The following is a 13,908-nucleotide window of genomic DNA, read 5'->3' as shown; positions in this document are numbered from 1 at the left end:
AAGATACACCGAATCAATTCAACGATGTCTCTGTACGTGCGCATCTGGCTTGTGCATATAAATAATTTTACTAAAGGCCCGGCAGGAGTATATAAGGAGCCTGACCTTATCGGTTGGCAAATCATTTCAAACCTCTTGCAGGCAACGAACAAACACTGCTTCTACATTTTTGTAAATATCTCATTCTCAGTAAGAATGTTTTGACCATGTCAGATTTTTTAGTACACCCTGCTAGTTTTCACAGTCGCCACCCTATGCGCTATATTTTTTTTTTTTTTTTTTCATTTTTCATTACTTTATTGTCCCATCGCTGGGAAATTCGGGTCGCTTCCTCCCAGTGGAAAGCTAGCAGCAACGGAGTCGCGCTACCCAGGTGTCTGCGTGTTTAGGTGTATTCAGCCACCTGCACTTATGGCAGAATGACCAAGATCTTTAACGTGCCATTGTGGTGACACGGGGGTGGGAGATGGATACCGTCTCTGGGTCTGCACATAAAGTTGACCCGTGTCCGTCCCGGCCCGGATTCGAACCAGCGACCTCTCGATCACAAGTCCAGTGCTCTACCACCTGAGCTACCCGGGTTAATTCTTCACAATAAAGAAGATATATGACCCTCCACCACGGAATGAGTCGGATGTCACCTTGCGCGGGTCTGCGCTAGGCCTTATACGTCCGGGGGTTGTTAGGTGAGGGTCATCTTAGTGACAGGCTTATAACTCAAACAATTTTTGCTCTTTTCTAAAACGGGTTTCACCTAAACCCTTTAAGAAAATGTAAAAATATAAAATATATTTGCAACTAATGTTTTCAATGGGGACCTAGTTCAAAGAAAAGGGGCGGAGTCAACACCCTGTGACGTCACAGATGTATATCACGTGTACCAAAAATTGTGTTTAATGCTTCTTATTTTTGACTAAATATATATGCAACTTTCATAATTCTGCTTCATTTAAAGCAACAAACACTTTGCCTTTAACAAAATTAAGAAAAAGAGACAAACAAGAAAGCAAAGAAACATTGATGCAGTCAACTTTTTATACATTGTACCGATTTTTCTTCCTTAAACAAGAAAATCATATTTTAAAATTTTTTTACAAGACTTTTGTGTCTAGGCCGGTTCATTTTGCACGTGAGTACAGTATTGTTTGGTCTTTTCATAGCTAAAGTTCACCGTTGCTAACCCAGGGATAGCATTGACGCATGACTGATGCATATTTAACACATGAATTTGAAAACCCACTGACTACATACTTTCATTCTATCCAAATAGTACACTGAAAATTTTAGTCTGCATACTTTCATTCCGTCATTTCCTCAATATAGTGCAGTGACAGTTTTACTTTTACTCTATGTACTTTTGTTCCATCCTTGCACGACAGCAACAATGTTACTCTGTACTATTCCTTCTGAAACAAACGAGGACGGCCACCAGCATGTTTGTCGGGTCGGTATGCATGTTTTGACTTCATGTGCTTCAACAAACTGCTGCGACTCTTGTACGTGTTGCTACACTTAGTGCAAGAATACATCCTGAGGTCGGAGTGTATGAGGGCATGGTTTTTCATGTTGGAGAAACGAAGAAACTTCTTGCCGCAGTGATGGCATGAGTATTTCTTCAAACCGGCATGGCAAGCCTTGTGCAGGTACAAGGCTGAGGGAGAACTGAATCCCTTGTGGCAAATCGAGCACTTGTAGGGTTTGCTGTTAAAATGAAAGCTGTTCTGATGGTAAACAAGATATCCGTGCCTAAGAAAGACCCGCCCGCAAAATTCGCAGGTAAACTGCCTTTCACCTGTGTGCAAATTCATGTGGCTATCATACGAATGTTTGTTCTTTAGCTTGCACTGACAGATAGGGCATTCCTTTGGCTGGCAGAAGGTCCCAGAGAGAGAATCTGCTGAACTGAAACAAGTTGCACGCTTATGGGCAAGGAGGCTGCGAGAGTTTTTATATATGGATCCACAAGTTTCACACTGGAAAGGTGCCTCAGATTCAGAACGGATATTTCTTGGAAGCCGTACTTTATGGACTACTCTTTCATGATCACGGAGGCCACGAAGTGATATGTACCTGCCCTTACAAATATCACATTGGAAAGGATGCGTTTGCTCATTTTTATCTGCTTTCAGGATCCTTTCTGCCCGCCTTCTTTCGTGAGAAACCTTCACATGAGTACTGAGGTCGTGAGGGCGTTTAAAACTAGCCTTACAAATAATGCATTGATAAGGTCTTTCATCTGAAAAGATCTTTCCCTCATGAACATGTTTTTTGTGTTTTTTTACGTGATAAGCCACCTTAAAGTCAGCCCCACAAATGTCACATCGGAAAGGTCTGTCTGCATTGATTTTGTCAGCCGCGACTTCTCCCGACTCTCTCAAAGATGGTTCGATGATAGTATTTTGTTCTAGCTCTTCTTGGTCTGCTTCAAGACAACTGCCAATGTCTTTTTCAGTATTTCCGTCTAATTCTTCAAATGTATCTGGCGTTTCTACATTACTGCTTAAGACAGTCATCCTAGGCTCAAAATGGGAGTGCAAAGGATTCACCCCCTCACGACGACACCCACTTGTTGTAGTTTTAGTTGTAGAGCGGCGTGCTGCCTTGTTGCGACCTTTGCAAGATTCTGCAGTACTGACCGATGCTTGAACCTGATACACTGTGTGAATTTTAATATGCGCTGTCAGCTCTGGATTGCTGTCATAGCTGACTTTGCAATAACCACACTGGTACGGCTTAGTGAGGGAATGCATGTGCACATGGTTAACCAGCTCAATGTTCACACTGAACATGACACAGCACAGTCCGCACTGGTAAGGTTTCTGCTCCTTCTCCACATGCACAATAGTGATGATTGACCGATTTTGGGATGAAGAGGCAGTGAAGATGGAAGGCTCTTTGTGTGAGGGAGTCGTGACCCCATGCTGCTGACCCTGTGAGGGAGTCATGACCCCGCTCTGCTGACCCTGTGAGGGAGTCGTAATCCTGCTCTGCTGACCCTGTGAGGGAGTCGTGACGCCACTCTGCTGTGAGGGAGTTGTGACCCCGCACTGCTGACCCTGTGAGGGAGTCGTGACCCTGCTCTGCTGACCCTGTGGGGGAGTCGTGACGCCACTCTGCTGACCCTGTGAGGGAGTCGTGATGCCACTCTGCTGACCCTGTGAGGGAGTCGTGACCCCGCTCTGCTGACCCTGTGAGGGAGTCGTGACGCCACTCTGCTGATCATGTGAGGGTGTCGTGATCCAGCTCTGCTGACCCTGTGAGTGTGAGGGAGTCGCGACCCCGCTCTGCTGACCCTGTGAGGGAGTTGTGACCCCACTCTGCTGACCATGTGAGGGAGTCGTGACCCTGCTCTGCTGACCCTGTGAGGGAGTCGTGACCCCGCTTTGCTGACCCTCTGAGGGAGTCATGACCCCACTCTGCTGACCCTGTGAGGGAGTTGTGGCCCCAGTCTTTTGACCCTGTGACGGAGTCGTGACCACAGTTTGCAGACTTTGACCTGTTCCAGGAGAAGAAGATGTAGTCCTGACCAGTGCCATTGTCCTCACCCTGAAAATGAAACAGAAGTCAGCATCAAAATGAGGGCCTACACACATGAAAAAGGAAATAGTACACAAGGAAAAGTATTAGAATTTAGAACTACTGAAAAAATCAAATCGTCGCTGGCCTTCGAAGACCTCGTATCTTCAAAATCATAGTTCTGAGATAATGACAAAAGAGTGTTTTAAAAATTCAAATTCCTCTTCACCAGATACGAGGTTTTCACTTTTTTGTTTTGAATTTAAGGAACAATTACGAGGATTTTCAACAGACTCGCAGGGATTCAAACAGACAATACGAGGTTTTCCCGCTAATGTCTCAACACCCAACGCAATACGAGGTTTTTAAAATCAGGGGAAAAAGACCTTTGCAAAATAGATAGAGTTACAAGCTTTTCACAGATGATGGGAAAAAAATCAAGGGACGGAACCATGCAAAAATCCGAAAATCGGGAAAATGTAAGTTACGAGGTCTTCGAAGGCCAGTGACGAAATGTAAATAATACTGAAGAAATAAAAACTCCAGGACATGACGTATGTCAGTATGAGACTATAAGTATAAGCCAACCTCCAATCCTGTAAAATTAAAAGAGCAGATTATTTTTTAGGACACTTTACAGCAATAACAGTTTGTGCAAAGAAAATCTGCATGTCGGTTTAATCCATGTTGGTAGCTGTTGCCTTGCATGAATACATGCGCAAAAAATAGTGTATGCATTAAATTAATTCAGATACTACTTATGTGTGCGTGTAAAAGTTAAAAATAAAATCCTGTTCAGGAATGAGATGGTTGAAAACAAAAATTAGTAAGCAACAACGTCAACATTGATACTGATACATATATATATATATCACGAAAGCTATGTTTCTTTTGTTCGCCAAGGGGTGGGTCAGGGGCAGCAACTCCTTTGGCAGTTTGCGTCACAGAGATGATCTCAATTAACACATGCCACTAATATATATATATATAGAGAATACTACATGGCTTGCTGTGTCGTACCAGATTTACACGAGTTTAAAAAAAAAAATATTGAACTGCGAGCGAAAGCGAGCTGTTCACTATTTGAAAAAGCAACGAGTGTAAATCTGGTACGACACAGCAAGCCATCAGCCATGTAGTATTCTGTTTATCCTACATACTGTACTTACGTGTATTTTACTGAAAATGTCTTGCAGTCGAGGCAGCAAAATTGAAGACGGTTGTTTTGGAACCTTGATCTCTTCTAAAGCCTCGTGCAATCTATTACGTCAAAGCAAAGAAACGTCACTCTGAAAGTGTGGCGTGACGTGTTAGTTCTAAAAATTCATCCAGGGTAATTAGCGAGCACAATTTTTGTTTCTATAATGACGTTTGTCTCGGTGACTTTGGCATCATAAGCAGTGGAAAAACAGGTCCCTGCCAGACTTGCTTGACATGACCTCATTTACATGATATACACATGTGTGATTTGAACGATTATTATCTCACAGGTGTCTCTCTCACGTATGTAGGATAAATACATGTACATCTACACGAACTTTTGAAAACTAAAAACCTAAAAAAAAGAAAACGTGGCGTTCCAGACGACCGGTCATAATGGCTGAGCTGGAATACGTTTTTAAGCTTCACCGTGCTTCCTGGGTTGTGGACAACCCAGAGCCTCACAAAAGTGTCTGTATCTCTAAAACTATTGGGAGTTCTTAATTATGACTTCATGTAATCCTCAAACACCATAGAATCTTCCTATAGACGAATTTTTAAAGTCAATGTTTATTTGTTTGTTTACAAAGATAATCATTGACTACATTTGAACTACACAGTCCGGATGTTGTGGGTCGTGGACAACCCATATGTAGTTAAAAGAGGCATTTTACAGTGTTTATCCCTATTCGGCTGGCGTGGGTCATGGATGACCCATACTCTGCAAAGAGTTGATCCCTATTCGGATGACCAGGGTTGTGTACGACCCATACTTTTTACATTGAATTGTGGTTTGTGGTGTTGATCTTACAGTTTGATACCGAATGACTAAATGTTTTGATATCACTTCACGCGACAAGTTTTATCTTCAAATCCATAATCCTGTTATAATATCTACACTCTCTTTTCCTAACCCTATCATTAATTTTAATTTACATTTTTTCTCCTCATTCATTATTCTAATTTCCTTATCCATAATTCATAATCAAAAATATAGTTCCATACTTATAAAACCTGATACACAGTTTTGCAATAATAATAAGAACATTAACATAATCAACAGCTTCATGTAAATAATCAAAACTACGTATCATAACAAATAAACAATTATACACATTAATATTAATTTTTACGTCATACTTAAAGGCACAGTAAGCCTCCCGTAAACCATCACAGATACTGTCAGGCTTTTACACACAGTACAAACACCCTTCCATTTGAACGCTCACCAAACGGGAACATCCTAGGTGCCTTACGTAAAGAGCGAGCAATTTTCAAAGAATTAATTTTGCGGAGAGAGTGTCAGAGACAATCGGACCGTGGTGCGTTTTGGCGCTAGACCTAACTTTTAAAATCTAAATAATAAATTGACAGCTTGTTACACAAACATTCTTAAATTATAAAAGAATTCTTTTTTCATCAAGACAAGATCAGTACAATTCGAAGTTTTGAAAGTTTGAAAAAAGAAAGGCCCGGAAGCAGGGTCACGCAAGGTCGTGGTTCTCGTAGCAGACGACGGTTTATACCTATCGCCAGTTCCTCTGAACAGTCAAAAGCCATCGCTAGAGTTCTTGTGAACCACAGCCGTTTGTTTCGTGCATAGTCAGAGGTTACTTAATAACGTGCTATTGCAGATAAGCTCACAGCAAGTCGCATTCAAATTACTAACTGATGACTACATTGTGAAAAAGGGAAACTTGATCACACGGGTTCACGATGGCTCAGGGGTAAGATAAACCACGCAAAAATAAATTCTTTGAAAATTGCTCGCTCTTTACGGAGGGCACCTAGGATGTTCCCGTTTGGTGAGCGTTCAAATGGAAGGGTGTTTATAACTGTGTGTAAAAGCCTGACAGTATCTGTGATGGTTTACGGGAGGCTTACTGTGCCGTTAACAAACACTTTCTCCTCAACATATTTCCAAATATTTGAAATCCTTTTTCAAAAAAAAAGAAAAAGGTTCATATAATCTATTTTGCCAACACAATATGTACAAAACTACAATCCACACTATGCAAAATACCCATTTTAAATAACAAAATATTTGTGGAGTATTTATTTTCCAATGCAACAATCTTAATCTTATTTCTTTTATTAAATCGGTAACTAAAGTCCAATATGTTTATGTACCAATTCAAAACCAAATTTATGTTTCCAAAATCTTATTGCAATCGGTTCTACATTTTTAATTAAAACTTTACGAATCTGTCTTGGTTTTAGTAACACATCAGTATCTAAAATACTTACATTTCAAATTATTATTCCATCTCTTGTTCTATTAGTATTAACCTTCACCGGTCGCCGTGGGTCCGTGTGGACCCAGAAGGGTGTTTAATTGCAAATATCTCTTAAACCTGTTGGAGATTTTTAATGAGCTTTTAAGAATGCCTCAGACACCTAAAAAGCTCTTGAGTCCTAAAAGATCATTACATTTCAGCGAGAAGTAATTAAAAAAACAAAGGTCAAATTTAGACTACACACGGAAGACATTGTGGGGCCGTGCGGACCCATGTTTTTCAAACTGAAGGAACTTACATAAAAACTAGGGAGAGAAGTCACAATCCTTCAGGTATTGGCTCTAAACATCATTTTCTACGATCTGTTTAATTTTGGAGTTAATAAGCAAGTCGCGTGGAGCAAAATTAATACATAACAATGTGGGTCCACACGGACCCACGAGGTCTACACAAGGGTATTCACGTTTTTCCTGTTTTCAGAAGCTTTAGTCCGAACGGTAATACATGTAATTAGATTAATAATTTAATTTAATTACTTCTCGCGGAAATTTAACCACGGCGTCTACGGAAGGGGATGCACGTTTTTAGCTTCTTTGGAAAGCATGGGTCTACGGAAGGGTATGCATATTTTTCCTTCTTTGAGAAGCGTGGGGCCGTGCGATGTCTTCCGTGTGTAGTCGATAACCCGGTCGGGCGAAGGTTAACTTAATACCTGCGTTTACAATGGCAGTTCTTACTGCGTTATATTCAAACAACCGTGTAGGTTTGTTTCCTATTCTTTCACAGACCGTGTGAAATGATATTACATTTCCTTATGTGACAACAAAATGACAACTGTTAATGTTATTGTTTGCAGACGACCTCATCCGATAACTGTTTATAGGTGATCTTTATGCTTTTGCTTCTGAAGCAATCATAACAATTAGGGCAATTACATAGTTACACCCATTGTCTTATACTCAGTCCTTTCTTCTTGGTCAAGTATCTTGGATCATCTTGATGGGAAATCTAATCTATAGATACAAAAAGTAGTTGATACCAGTTGACAGTTAAAGCAAATTTAGGACGGGATCGAATCTCAAGTTGAACTTAACCTATAGAATATCTACGACAGTTTCATTACAAAGCATGCGCACCTACGAAGGAGGGACGCGTTCAAAAGTTGGCACCGACGAAGAGCCTTATTGAGATAACACAGAAATCACTTGTGTTTTTCTGTACCTGTGGTTCATGCCTTCGTCACCACAAGCCGCTGAAATCATAACTCGAGTATCAACATCAACTCTTTTGACATGAAAACAAATAAACTTCTTGTGTCTTTTTACCCAAATGCAATCAAAACGCATGAATGAGAGAGTATACCTGCAGAGACCTTAATTTTTTTTATGAGCAAGAGCACACACACACATACACACACACACACGCACACACACACCAGGGGCGGATCGCATAAAAAAAATTTTTTCGGGGGGGTCCAAATTTCTTTTAGGAACAGATCGACGACGCGAAGCGTTAAAGTGTAACTAAACAGACATTTTGAAGTGTCAGCTTTACTGAATTGCTTTATGTTTTGTCCAAGTATAGACCTGTAGAAGCGATACTGGACGATTTTTCCAACGTTTACTGTGTTTTCTGATTTACTACGATTTTTTAAAAGTGTTGAACCCATTTCAGATTTACCTGCTTATCTGTTCTTGATTTGATACTTCCAAAGAACAAGTGGTACTTTGAGTTCCGGTTTTATGTTTTAACCAATCAGAATTTGGTTCCTAAATAAAATCGTCTGCTGCCTGTCCCAGCAGAGTCGGCAACAAGCACTGCTTGCCACATGTGTGATGTTACCAACAGAAATAGCCATAAATCGGGCAAGGTAGCAATGTAAATGAACTGGATCTAACTAATGTGCTTGTACTGCATCTCTGGCCTTTGAATTCACTCCAAATGTACTGGCTCAGCGTGAGAGGCAACATCCTGTCGAAGTCGTAAGCACGAGGCTGACTGGGAGATTATTATTCGAAGAGCATGCTGAAACGGATTGTAAGTACAATATTTTACATGTTCTCGACATTTCTGTTGATCTTTCCTTAACTTTAATTGTTTCCTTGATTTAAAACCCTAGGGCTTGTATTTTCAGTTGTGATACTAAGCACGTATCTTTACCACAGTATCCGATCACTTCACACTTGAATTTTGGAATGATGAAGTGGAATTATTTCTGGATCTAATTTATTCCTTGTTCCCCCCCTCTCGATTCCTTTTTTCGCCACATATGTATTGTCGTGTGAGGGGGTAGATGCGTGTACTGGCTGATTTTTTTTTATTTTTTTTACTTCGGTCAGATACAGATGATTGGAAAAAAAACTTGTCAAGGATTTCAGAATTTAATAGATCTGTTCGAAGTTTTTACGGGATGGGTCCTGTGTTACAATACAGACTGAATGTGCCCAAGATGAACTTTTGATTAAACATACACACACAAATGAATCTCTTGAGTTTGTTATACGGCGAATGTCCAGTTTCCACCACCACGTCTGTGGTATGTTTTTATACTGTTTGATTGAATAGACTGACGTGCATTCTCTCGCAAATGTGCGCGCGTGTGTGTTTGTCTGTGCCTCAGACTTATTAATCAAAGATGATGTTGCACATTGCAGATCTATGCGACAGGAGCAAGTGGACAAGACAGCTACATTTGTCTGAGCGAAGATCCAACGGTAAGCTCTTTTAGCCGAAGACAGCGAGCCTGGGTGCATGCATGCAAGCTTCTATCATGTTCGTGTGAGTGCTGCAGGGCTATTAGACGACTTTTCATTATTCTTGATTTGGAGATCCATGCAGGGTATTAGAAAGTGCAGAATATACACGTTTGAACAAATACGATGTGTGTTTGCTCTGAAAAAAAGAAAAGACGCAACAAACAAACATTGTATTTGTTTAAAGTATCACAAATATGTATTACCTGTATCTGCATGTTTTGATAATGATGAAGGGTAAATTACTTTGACGTGTGCTTTTTTTTTTTAAACCACACTGATAACGAATGATAGAAACACAGACACACTTAATAACATATCCACAAAAATTGTAACAATAAATGTAAGCTGAACAATGCCTGCAACACATTTCAGGCCTCAGAAGGAAGTAATTATGAGATTCAGACAGAGAGAGAAAGCCCAACAGGAAACCAGTTGTGACATTTTTTATTTCATTATGTAATATTAAAAACACGACAACAACGTATTTCCTGTACTTAGTTTCGTGCAATTATGGATTGCAAAGTATGTCTAATTGAGTGGCATAAAGAGGCACAGTTGCATGAAAAACCAACTCGGATCTTGACTAGGATCAGGATTTTACATGGACACAACCTAGAATTTAACATCCTGGGGGGAAGGGGGTACTGCGCCTTTCACATCAAGATGTAAAGATCTATTTTAAATAATACTTATTAGAAGGGAACAAAATCAAACAAACTACAACAATCGTTCTGAGGGGAGAGAATTACCTCTTCCGAAGAAATTACCTCCCTTGCTTTTCTTGTCGTGACTTATGTAGAGTAAAGTGAATAGAAAGTGAATCAGTCAGTAACAAAAAAAACAACAACACATTTCTTAAGATCAATGAGGAGTCTTGAAGTATTTGTCAATGTTAATCTTGTATGCATAACAAACAATATATTACGGATTGATAATTAAAGAAAATCGTCTCTTCTACAGGGTTGACCCCCCTAAAAAGGACACCCACAACCATGCAAATTACTTCTGCATCTGTTGAACCAATTATTTTATATATGGTATTCATTAACTTCAGTTTATGTTCTGCCTTTCCAGTAAGTGGCAATTTTGTAAATTGAATGGTCTGACTTTTGTGCAATTTTAATTTTTTTCTCCAAATTCGGGGGTCGACTAAACAGAACGAGTTTTGACATTGAGCGGTATCCATTTTTACCTAATTTAAACCCTTCAGGCTTTTACCTTTTTGATTATTTTGAATGTCTGAGTATGTAAAAACATCCCCTTCAACCCCCAGGCTATCGATGACCTGAAGAAAGCATGCAGTTACAGCTAGGTTCAGGGCAATCCTCAGACACGAAAGCGTTGATGTCGTTGGTGATGCAAAAGTTAGAAAATTTAACCTACAAATTTGCCACTTTGTGAACTGCACATGCATAAAATCAAGTTTAAGTATGCTGAATATGAAGTTATCCAGTCAATTGGTGTAGAAGTTATAGCATTTCTGTCAGTTAACAGTATTTAAAATCTCTAAAGTAAAATCTGACATATTCGAAAGTTTTGCATAAACACCCAGACAATTTTTACGATACTCTCCAAAGCTTCTCCACTTCTCAGCCCTGTCTTGGAAATGAATTCGAAAAAGGCAGTCAAAATAATTTAGTTTGAAGAACCCATCAATCAGAATAAGCATTAACTTTTGACACAGGAAATATCTTCTACCGAAAGCTCTCCTGGTTTTATTCTACATTTTTCCTGCATAATGGTAACAAATTTAATGATAAATCTAAACAACGAAGTGACTGTGGTAAGATGAACAAAGTTAAAAAAAAACCAAAGGATTACTGTAAATGGTTTACGAATCGAAATCTAAACAAGTTTTAATGATAAGTAAAATAATAGAATAAAAAAAAAGCTAACGTCCTCGCATTTGTCCAGAATTATTCCATGTTTAACATGGGAACAGAGGGATAATTGGTCTAAAGAATTTTTAAAAAGGAGGGTTAGGGTAACCCTAACCCTCTTTGGACTATCTGTATGCAATGCCCGCTATAGGTGAAAGACTTTTGTGGAAGCCATGGAAGAATGCATCGCTGTTGTGCTGGTTCAGCTTGAGGTCCTGTCCTAGCGAATATCCTGCACACACAAAAACACGACTTTTTAAGCCACTTATGTTGCATTCCGTGACATAGCTTTGTTAAAACCGTGTGCCTGATAATAATGACAGATTTTGTTGATATACATTTTTTTTAAGACACCCCATATAATATTGTTTGACAATCTCTTTCAACATAGTTTACGAATCACCAATGTGTATACAAACGCAAATAACCCACAGGTCAATAAATTACTTTCCAGAGAGAGAGAGAGAGAGAGAGAGAGAGAGAGAGAGAGAGAGAGAGAGAGAGAGAGAGAGAGAGAGAGAGAGAGAGAGAGAGAGAGAGAGAGATTAAAACTAGAAAATGTGTGCTATATAAAACAAGGATAATCTCTGTCAAATCTTCGCTTGTACCTGCATGGTGTTTACTGCGCTATATACACAACCTGTTTTATTTCATTTTTTTTGTTGTTTTTTTTTGGGGGGGGGGGGGGGATGTTTTGTGATGAGGGTTTTTTCAAAGCCTTTACTGCTTTAGTCATTGAATCCACCCGACTTCGATTTATTGTTCAGTGATGGGTAATTGTGTGACCAACTATGTAAGTTAGTGATTGTTCTGGCTTCATACAATGACATTGCATTAATTTTATAAGTGTATGTGTGTGTGTTTCAGGCAAAAGCTGATATTACAGTCCTAGTTGTATGCAGTACCTCTGCTTCTTCGTTCAGGAATCAAAGTATACAATCTAAACCGATTATTTTGTTCAATAATGTTCAGCTTACCATCCCGAAGAAGGCAGTAACGTGCCGAGATATTGATTATAGATATTAACGTACCTAACCTGGTTACTGGTGTGTTTTCTTTTTATTTCAATAATGTAAATGTGTGACAACTTGCAGGGTACTTGATGTTCAGAGCAATTTTTCTGGCAAAAGACCTTTTATGGATCAAAGAAAACTTTTGCACAAGTCAATCAATTTGGTTGATAAATAATTTGTGCTGCATTTTCCCTGGTTCCAAAACGTAGTATGTATTACCACATGTCCTTACCTGTCATTGGCATCACATGATTCTCTGCAAGCAGTCTTTTGTGGAAATACGTCATTTAACACTTGCACTTATAGTAGGTGGCTGTGGAACGGTAGACATGCAACGACAACGAACAACAAAAGACAAAGTGTGGAGTACACTCATTTTTCTTAACATACGCTAAGTTTCTTTGAGAATGCTCCAAGTGAAAATCAGGGGTTCCTAGGCTTCTCAGAATCAGGAGGGAAAAAACTGTTATATGGCGAGATGTCGTGACAAGAACAGACAGCAGCAGCAGCGACAACAACATTGCTAAATCGTCGCTTTAACAAAATTTCATGTTTAGCATCGCAGACAAAGCACGGCTACTGATCCGATCAAAGCCACACTTCATGCACGATGGGCACATTGTTATGGCCAGCTTGTTAACGTGCGCATTGTGTATGTTTTACATAGAATTGAATGTGTTTGTCGTTGTGTCTGTCATCTATCCTAGTCGTTTGATTTAGAATAAAGCAAACTTATTACAATGACGATTTTCTTCGGTTTTTGACTCACATGCGAAGCAAAAGTGAGTCTATGTACTCACCCGAGTCGTCCGTCCGTCCGTCCGTCCGTCCGTCCGGAAAACTTTAACGTTGGATATTTCTTGGACACTATTCAGTCTATCAGTACCAAATTTGGCAAGATGGTGTATGATGACAAGGCCCCAAAAAACATACATAGCATCTTGACCTTGCTTCAAGGTCAAGGTCGCAGGGGCCATAAATGTTGCCTAAAAAACAGCTATTTTTCACATTTTTCCCATTTTCTCTGAAGTTTTTGAGATTCAATACCTCACCTATATATGATATATAGGGCAAAGTAAGCCCCATCTTTTGATACCAGTTTGGTTTACCTTGCTTCAAGGTCAAGGTCACAGGAGCTCTTCAAAGTTGGATTGTATACATATTTTGAAGTGACCTTGACCCTGAACTATGGAAGATAACTGTTTCAAACTTAAAAATTATGTGGGGCACATGTTATGCTTTCATCATGAGACACATTTGGTCACATATGATCAAGGTCAAGGTCACTTTGACCCTTATGAAATGT

The sequence above is a fragment of the Littorina saxatilis genome, linkage group LG7, assembly GCF_037325665.1.
Source record: "Littorina saxatilis isolate snail1 linkage group LG7, US_GU_Lsax_2.0, whole genome shotgun sequence".
Lineage (NCBI taxonomy): Eukaryota > Metazoa > Mollusca > Gastropoda > Littorinimorpha > Littorinidae > Littorina > Littorina saxatilis.
This window is presented reverse-complemented; position numbering follows the sequence as displayed.